The sequence below is a fragment of the Aegilops tauschii genome, chromosome 4, assembly GCF_002575655.3.
Source record: "Aegilops tauschii subsp. strangulata cultivar AL8/78 chromosome 4, Aet v6.0, whole genome shotgun sequence".
NCBI lineage: Eukaryota > Viridiplantae > Streptophyta > Magnoliopsida > Poales > Poaceae > Aegilops > Aegilops tauschii.
Genome location: NC_053038.3, coordinates 122,934,638 through 122,945,113, shown reverse-complemented (window position 1 = coordinate 122,945,113; position 10,476 = coordinate 122,934,638).

Here is a 10,476-nt window from a genome sequence, read left to right as displayed (position 1 = left end):
AGTCCAAAACAAGGGCAAAAGTGTTTGGAAAAGTAGATACGACGGAGACGTATCAGTCGACAGAGAATTCATAATCCTTATCATCAATAAAGATAGGTGAAGTAGCAAACTTAGGATCACATTCTAGCATTCAAAGATTTTTCTTTATACTTGCATAGTAATTTCTCTATGAGAAGGTAGAAATTTGGGGAAGTTTCTGTCATGGGGGAGAAGACTAGAGATCTACGGAGACTCCTTTGTCAAGACATGGGGGAGGTCAAATAGGAAAAAATTGAGAGGTGGGATACGTGGGGCTAGTTGCCACACATCTTATTTTTCGTTGCAAACTATTCGTTGTTATAGGGGGGTTGTTGTTGTAGTGATCATCTCTATCATTGCAAGCAAGAATATCTCTAGTTGCTTCTTCACTCATAACATAACCTTCCGGTACCTTAGGCAATTCATATCTAGGAAGGCTAGTTCTAGCAGGTGTTTCAGGAGTTTCAGTTTCAAGCGCATCATCAGATTCAACAACATCATGTTGTATAACTGTAGCAATTTGTTTATCAAGAAAATCACCAAGTGGCACATCATCATTATCAAGCAAGGTACTAGCATCATCATAAGCATCATTCATAGTAGAAGTGGCATCATCAATAACTTGCGACATGGTCCGGTACTCTATTAAAAGGAGGCCTTAATATCCCTTAGTTTCCATTAGGACCCCGCTGCCACGGGAGGGTAGGACAAAAGATGTCATGCAAGTTCTTTTCCATAAGCACGCATGACTATATTCGGAATACATGCCTACATTACATTGATGAATTGGAGCTAGTTCTGTGTCACCCTATGTTATGATTGTTACATGATGAACCGCATCCGGCATAATTCTCCATCACCGATCCAATGCCTACGAGCTTTTCACATATTGTTCTCCGCTTATTTACTTTTCCGTTCCTACTGTTACAATCACTACAAAACCCAAAAATATTACATTGTTACCGTTACCGTTACTTCCATACTACTTTGCTGCAGATACTAAGTTATCCAGGTGTGGTTGAATTGACAACTCAACTGCTAATACTTGAGAATATTCTTTGGCTCCCCTTGTGTCGAATCAATAAATTTGGGTTGAATACTCTACCCTCGAAAACTGTTGCGATCCCCTGTACTTGTGGGTTATCAAGACTATTTTCTGGCGCCGTTGCCGGGGAGCATAGCTCTATTCTTTGAGTCACTTGGGATTTATATCTGCTGGTCACTATGAGGAACTTGAAAGACGAGAAAACAAAAATTTATCCCTCAACTACGAGGGGAGGTAAGCAACTGCCATCTAGCTCTGCACTTGATTCACCTTCTGTTTTGAGTAAGCTTGCGACACCTAAACCTGCTTCTGCTATTAATTCTGATGTCACATGTTATTGATGATGCCACTTCTGCTATGCATGATACTTATGATGAAACTACTTCTATGCTTGATACTACTGTGCCACTTGGTGAATTTCTTGATGAACAACTTGCTAGGGCTAGAGAGAATGAAATTATTGAAACCGATAATATTGATGATAGTGATGATGAAGACTCTCCCCCCAATAAATATGAATTACCCGTTGTGTCTGAGGGCTATGTTATGGATGAAGAAAGTAAAAGAGACTTTCTTGCTTGCAATGATAGAAGTGATCTTAAGAAATTATTAGCTAAGCTTAAACAAAAAACTCTGAATGCTAGAATGAAATATGATCCTGCTTATGCCACTTCACCTATCTTTTTTACGGATAAGGATTATGAATTCTCCATTGATCCTGATATAATTACTTTGGTTGAATCCGATCCTTTCTATGGCTATGAATCTGAAACTGTTGTGGCACATCTTACTAAATTAAATGATATAGCCACCCTGTTCACTAATGATGAGAGAACTCGCTACTATTATATCCTTAAGATATTTTCGTTCTCATTAAAGGGTGATGCTAAGATATGGTTCAACTCTCTTGATCCTGGTTGTGTGCGTAGTCCCCAGGATATGATTTATTACTTCTCTGCTAAATATTTCCCTGCTCATAAGAAACAAGCTGCTTTAAGGGATATATATAATTTTGTGCAAATTGAAGAAGAGAGTCTCCCACAAGCTTGGGGGAGGCTTCTCCAATTACTTAATGCTTTGCCTGATCATCCTCTCAAGAAAAATGAAATACTTGATATCTTTTATAATGGACTAACCGATGCTTCCAGAGACCACCTGGATAGTTGTGTTGGTTCTGTTTTCAGGGAAAGAACACCAGATGAAGCTGAAATTCTATTGAATAATATGTTGACCAATGAAAATAATTGGACACTTCCTGAACCAATTCCTAAACCAACTCCGAAGAAGAGGGGTGTTCTATTTCTCAGTCCTGAAGATATGCAAGAGGCAAAGAAATCTATGAAAGAAAAGGGTATTAAAGCTGAAGATGTTAAGAATTTACCTCCTATTGAAGAAATACATGGTCTTAATTTACCGCCTATTGAAGAAATATATGATCTTAATACATTACCTATTGAAGAAACTCATGGTCTTGATAACCCGACACAGGTAGTAAAGGTAAATTCTCTCTATAGATATGATAAAGCTGAAATCCCTCCTACTAAGTTTGCTAGCCAATGTTTGGATGAGTTTGATAACTTTATGGTTAAGCAAGAAGATTTCAATGCTTATTTTGGTAGACAATTAAAACAAAATGCTTATATGATTGAACACTTGGGTGATTATATGTCTAGAGTTAAAGGTGAACTTAAACTCATTAGTAAACATGCTTCTATGGTTACCACTCAAGTAGAACAAGTACTTAAAGCTCAGAATGATTTGCTCAATGAATTGAATAGTAAGAATAATGATTATGCTGTTAGAGTGGCTACTAGAACTGGTAAAATGACTCAGGAACCTTTGTATCCTGAAGGCCATCCTAAGATAATTGAGCAAGATTCTCAGAGAAATAATTTAGATGCACCTAGTCCTTCTAAGAAGAAGAAAAATAAAAATGGTAGGACTTTGCATGCTTCTAGTGAACCTACTGCTGAACCACCTGAGAATCCCAATGATATCTCTATTTCTGATGCTGAAACACAATCTGGTAATGAACATGAACCTAGTGATAATGTTAATGCAGATGTTCATGTTGATGCTCAACCTAGCAATGATAATGATGTAGAAATTGAACCTGCTGTTGATCTTGATAACCCACAATCAAAGAATCAACGTTATGATAAGAGAGACTTTGTTGCTAGGAAGCACGATAAAGAAAGAGAGCCATGGGTTCAGAAACCCATGCCTTTTCCTCCAAAACCATCCAAGAAAAAGGATGATGAGGATTTTGAGTGCTTTGCTGAAATGATTAGACCTATCTTTTTGCGTATGCGTTTGACTGATATGCTCAAAATGAATCCTTATGCTAAGTACATGAAAGAAATTGTTACTAATAAAAGAAAGATACCGGAAGCTCAAATTTCCACCATGCTTGCTAATTATACTTTTAAGGGTGGAATACCTAAGAAACTTGGAGATCCAGGAGTACCTACTATACCATGCTCCATTAAAAGAAACTATGTTAAAACCGCTTTATGTGATCTTGGAGCCGGTGTTAGTGTTATGCCTCTCTCTTTATATCGTAGACTTGATTTGAATAAGTTGACACCTACTAAAATATCTCTGCAAATGGCTGATAAATCAACTGCTATACCTATTGGCATTTGTGAGGATGTGCCTGTTGTGGTTGCAAATGTTACTATTTTAACGGACTTTGTTATTCTTGATATTCCCGAGGATGATAGTATGTCTATTATTCTTGGAAGACCCTTTTTGAATACTGTAGGGGCTGTTATTGATTGCAACAAAGACAATGTCACATTTCATGTGAATGGTAATGAGCATACGGTATACTTTCCGAGGAAACAACCTCAAGTCCACACTATCAATTCTATTGGAAAAATTCCATCAATTATTTTTGGAGGTTTTGAATTTCCTCTTCCTACTGTCAAGAAGAAATATGATATTCTTATTATTGGGGATGTGCATATCCCCGTTGAGGTAACATAGTGTTATTTGAAATTTCTCCAGTTCCATGTTATTCGAAATGAGCTTGTTAACAAGACTTGATCAACCTTGTTAGTGGATTCCTTCTGATGAGCATGAGATGGATGAAATTAGAAAGCACAACCTTCTGTACCCTCCTTTTACTTTCTATTATTTAGTTGAAATAAAGTAAAAATAGTATTTTCTGTCAGTTTTCTGAATTATCCGTGCAATATAAAAATACCCCGAAAATAAAAGTTCTCCAAATGCCCCGCCAATTTAATATGATTTTTTCTGGAATATTTGAGAATATCTGGCACTGAGAACACAGCAGGGGGAGCAAGCACCTGGCCATGAGGGTCCAGGGCGCGCCCACCCCTACAAGGCGCGCCCCCTGCCTCGTGGGCCCATGGTGGCTCCCCTCCACTTATTCCTGCACCCACACACTTCTTCTTCTTCCCAAAAAAATCACCATCCAGCTCAAGCACGAGTTCTAGCTCATTTTGCTGCGATTTTCGATCTCCTTTCTCAAAGCACCTCTCACAAAACTGCTTTGGGGGATTGTTCCTTGGTATGTGACTCCTCCATTGGTCCAATTAGTTTTTGTTCTAGTACTTTATTCATCGCAAATTTGTGCTGCTTAGGTGACCATGTTCTTGAGCTTGCATGTCAAATTATATGGTTCCAAGTTGTTCTAATGCATGATATAGTCTCTAGGCACTTGTAGGAGTAGTTGCTATCAATTTTGTTGAGCTTGGTTCAATTTTATTTGAAGTTACTAAAATTTTCAGAAATTTTTCAGAGGAAGAAATATGTTTAGGAAAATGTACCAAGGTGGTTCTTCAAGGAAGCAAGGACCCAGGCTTGCAATGCATGATGCTGATGATGAACCACCAAGGGACGCTCCAGTGCGGCCTTGTGAATGGCCTTCAGAAGACTTCATGGATCGAGCAGGAATTAAGGAAGAATTTTTGCGTAACACCGATCTTGTGAGCTTGGAGGCAGAAAAATGCCGCCAGTACCACTATCTCACTAGTTCCTTTGTGAGGAGGTTTCAATTTTCATCTTCACACAATTCTCAAACTGTCCTGTTTGATCTCTATGAAAATTCTTATACTATGGACTTAGAGGATTTTACCACTGCTTGCAAACTTCCACAATGGGGTAGTGCCAGTGAACCTCGCAAATCTGAATTTAGAGATTTTCTTGCTAGTATGACTGTGGGGGAATCTAGAGATATAGCACAAGCTACCATAGGGAGCATTCATTTTCCTGCTATACATTATTTTGCTCTCTTCATAGGTAGGTGCATAAATGGTAAGGATGAAGCATGTCACATGTGTGTCCCTGACCTCAGTATTCTTAGGAGTGCTGTGTTAGGAGATTAATCTTATAATTTGGGAGCCATTGTTGCACGTAGGTTGCATCATAATAGATTTAATGGAGATTTCTTTGGCGGAATTTATGCAACCCGCTTAGCTGATTTTCTTGGTGTAACCATACGCAATGATGATATTGAATTGCCTCCTACTTATCTAGACTTTAATGCTATGGTTCACCATCAGGTTGTCGTCGAGAGGAATGAACCACCTCTCCAGTACCGACTAATCTTTGACAGGCGTCACGCCGTCAATATTGTTCTCCCTGCCCCTACTCTCTTGGACTTTCAGGCAAAGGGGAGATATTTTATAACCAGGGAGGAGGCAAATGAGTACAAAAGGAGGACGAGGGCAGCTCGCCTCCAAGCTGCAGCCCATGATGCAATAGCCGCTGCATCTCAGTACGACCCCAACTACAACTATGGATATCCGCCAGGCCATCCGTGGCAATGAACCAACTTAGGCCAAAAGCCTAAGCTTGGGGAGTACGTATTTCCCACCGAAATTACATTTATGTTTACACACTCATTGCTAGATGTCGGTGCTCATACTCTTTCACTGTATTATCCATGCTAGTTTATTTTCCTTTTTTATGCTTTCTTCTTGTGTGTTTGAAAAACCTTAAGAAAACCAAAAAATTAGTTGTAGCTTTAGCTAGTTTATTTTTCTTGCTGTAGTAGTAATAATTAAAAGAAAACCCAAAAAGATTTCCTGTTCTTCTTTTGCTTGTCGGGAGCTTTCCCGTGTAAATAGTTTTTTTCTTTTCTTTTCTTTGGGGGTCGATAGGAGAAGACCATGATTAAATTGTTGAAGTGGCTCTTATATGCATTATTGTTGATTTTACCAAGAGCCCATATTGCCTTTGTCTTCTCCTGTTTATTGAATGCTCGCAGATTCCAGCTTAGTCCAATGCACGTGCACTCTTATTATTATTCACATCGTTCGGTCGTGCAAGTGAAAGGCAATTATGACGATATATGATGGACTGACTGAGATGAGAGAAGCTGGTATGAACTCGACCTCTCTTGTTTTTGTAAATATGATTGGTTCATCGTTCCTAATTCAGCCTATTATGAATAAACATGTTTGCAATGACAATTAGAGATTATAGTTACTTATGCCATGCTTAATTAGCTATGAGTTATAATGGTTTACCTTGCGTGCTAACATGCTATTAAAATGGTTGTGATGTGGTATGATAGGGTGGTATCCTCCTTTGAATGATTCAAGTGACTTGACTTGGCACATGTTCACACATGTAGTTGAAACAAAATCAACATAGCCTTCACGATATTTATGTTCATGGTGGATTATATCCTACTCATGCTTGCACTCAATGTTCATTAATTTTAATGCATGTTCATGACTGTTGTCGCTCTCTAGTTGGTCGCTTCCCAGTCTTTTGCTAGCCTTCACTTGTACTAAGCGGGAATACTGCTTGTGCATCCAATCCCTTAAACCCCAAAGTTATTCCATATGAGTCCACCATACCTTCCTATATGCGGTATCTACCTGCCGTTCCAAGTAAACTTGTATGTGCCAAACTCTAAACCTTCAAATGAAATTCTGTTTTGTATGCTCGAATAGCTCATGTATCAACTAGGGTTGTCTGTATCTTCCATGTTAGGCGGGTTATTCTCAAGAGGAGTGGACTCCGCTCCTCACTCACGAGAAAATGGCTGGTCACCGGGATGCCCAGTCCCATGCTTTACGCAAACCAAATCAGAATAATTGCAAACAAAACTCCCCCGGGACTGTTGTTAGTTGGAGGCACTCGTTGTTTCGAGCAAGCCATGGATTGATGCTTGTGGTGGAGGGGGAGTATAAACTTTACCATTCTGTTTGGGAACCGCCTATAATGTGTGTAGCATGGAGGATATCGCCATCTCTCGGTTGTTATGTTGACAATGAAAGTATGCCGCTCAAAATATTATTTATCTCTATTTCAAAACCGAGCTCTGGCACCTCTACAAATCCCTGCTTCCCTCTGCGAAGGGCCTATCTATTTACTGTTATGTTGAGTCATCACCCTCTTATTAAAAGCAGCAGCTAGAGAGCACCGCTGTCATTTGCATCCATTACTATTAGTTTATATTGGGTATGACTATGACTGGATCTCTTTTACCATGAATTACAATGTCTAGTCAGTCCTTGATCTTTAAAGGTGCTCTGCATTTATGTTTTGCGGTCTCAGAAAGGGCTAGCGAGATACCATCTTGTTATATCATATTATGATTGTTTTGAGAAAGTGTTGTCATCCGAGATTTATTATTATTGCTCGCTAGTTGATTATGCCATTGATATGAGTAAACATGAGACCTAAGTGCCATTGTGAATATGGTTAGTCATAATCTTTGCTGAAAACTTGAATGCTGGCTTTACATATGTACAACAACAAGAGCAAACAGAGTTTGTAAAAGTTTTTCTTTATCACTTTCAGTTTATCAACTGAATTGCTTGAGGACAAGCAAAGCTTTAAGCTTGGGGGAGTTGATATGTCTCCGTCATATCTACTTTTCCAAACACTTTTGCCCTTGTTTTGGACTCTAACTTGCATGATTTGAATGGAACTAACCCGGACTGACGCTGTTTTCAGCAGAATTGCCATGGTGTTATTTATGTGCAGAAACAAAAGTTCTCGGAATGACCTGAAACTCCACGGAACTTATTTTTGGAAAATATTAAAAATATTGGCGAAAGAATCAAGGCCAGGGGGCCCACCACCTGTCCACGAGGGTGGGGGGCACGCCCCCTGCCTCGTGGGCCCCCTGGAGCTCCACCGACCTCAACTCCAACTCCATATATTCGTGTTCGGGGAGAAAAAAACAGAGAGAAAGATTCATCGCGTTTTACGATACGGAGCTGCCGCCAAGCCCTAAACTCTCTCAGGAGGGCTGATCTGGAGTCCGTTCGGGGCTCCGGAGAGGGGAATCCATCATCGTCGTCATCATCAACCATCCTCCATCACCAATTTCATGATGCTCACCGCCGTGCGTGAGTAATTCCATCATAGGCTTGCTGGACGGTGATGGGTTGGATGAGATTTATCATGTAATCGAGTTAGTTTTATTAGGGTTTGATCCCTAGTATCCACTATGTTCTGAGATTGATGTTGCTATGACTTTGCTATGCTTAATGCTTGTCACTAGGGCCCGAGTGTCACGATTTCATATCTGAACCTATTATGTTTTCATGAATATATGTGAGTTCTTGATCCTATCTTGCAAGTCTATAGTCACCTACTATGTGTTATGATCCGGCAACCCCGAAGTGACAATAATCGGGACCACTCCGGGGGATGACCTTAGTTTGAGGAGTTCATGTATTCACTATGTGTTAATGCTTTGGTCCGGTACTCTATTAAAAGGAGGCCTTAATATCCCTTAGTTTCCATTAGGACCCCGCTGCCACGGGAGGGTAGGACAAAAGATGTCATGCAAGTTCTTTTCCATAAGCACGCATGACTATATTCGGAATACATGCCTACATTACATTGATGAATTGGAGATAGTTCTGTGTCACCCTATGTTATGATTGTTACATGATGAACCGCATCCGGCATAATTCTCCATCACCGATCCAATGCCTACGAGCTTTTCACATATTGTTCTCCGCTTATTTACTTTTCCGTTGCTACTGTTACAATCACTACAAAACCCAAAAAATATTACATTGTTACCGTTACCGTTACTTCCATACTACTTTGCTACTAAATACTTTGCTGCAGATACTAAGTTATCCAGGTGTGGTTGAATTGACAACTCAACTGCTAATACTTGAGAATATTCTTTGGCTCCCCTTGTGTCGAATCAATAAATTTGGGATGAATACTCTACCCTCGAAAACTGTTGCGATCCCCTATACTTGTGGGTTATCATCGACCCAGAGTTGATTACTTTGGTTGAATCTGATCCTTTCCATGGTTATGAAACTGAAACTGTTGTGGCACATCTCACTAAGTTGAATGATATGGCCACCCTTTTTACTCATGATGAGAAAACTCGCTATTACTTTATTCTCAAATTATTTCCTTTCTCATTAAAGGGTGATGCTAAAGCTTGGTACAATACTCTTGCTCCTGGTTGTGTGCGTAGTCCCCAGGATATGATTTATTACTTCTCTGAAAAATATTTTCCTGCTCATATGAAACAAGATGCCTTACAGGAAATATTTAACTTTGTGCAAATTAAAGAAGAGAGTCTCCCACAAGCTTGGGGGAGGCTTTGCAAATTACTTAATGCTTTGCCTGATCATCCTCTTAAGAAAAATGAAATACTTGATATCTTCTATAATGGACTAACCGATGCTTCTAGGGACTTCCTAGATAGTTGTGCTGGTTGTGTTTTCAGGGAACAAACTATTGGACAAGCTGAAGAATTTAGGAGCTGGTGTTAGTGCTATGCCTTTCTCTTGATATAAAAGATTTGACTTGAATAAACTCACACCTACTGAAATATCTTTGCAAATGGCCGACAAATCAATTGCCATACCTATCGGTATCTGTGAGGAAGTGCCCGTTGTTGTTGCTAATGTTACTATTTTGACCGACTTTGTTATAATTGAGATGCCCGAGGACGACAACATGTCGATTATTCTTGGTAGACCCTTCTTGAATACTGCAGGGGCTGTTATTGATTGCAATAAAAGCAAGGTCACTTTTCATATCAATGGTAATGAGCATACGATGCACTTTCCGAAGAAACAATTCCAAGTGAATGGTATTAATGTTATTGAAAAATCTCCGACAATCACTATTGGAAGTTTTCAAATACCTCTACCTACTGTCAAAAAAGAAATATGAAATGCTTTTTGTTGGGGAAATGCAAATCCCCATTGAGGTAACTTAGTGATTTACGAAAGTTCTTCGGTTTCATGCTAATCGAAAGTGGTTGTTAATAAGACCTGATCAACCTTATTAATGAATCATTTTTGAACGGTATGAAGTTGATGAATTTAGTAAGCACTACCTTATGTCCTTATCTTTTTATTTCCATTTTTATTAGTTAAATACAATAAAATGCCATGTTTTGTCTGTTTTCTAAATTTCCCGTGCAATAAAAAATGACCCAA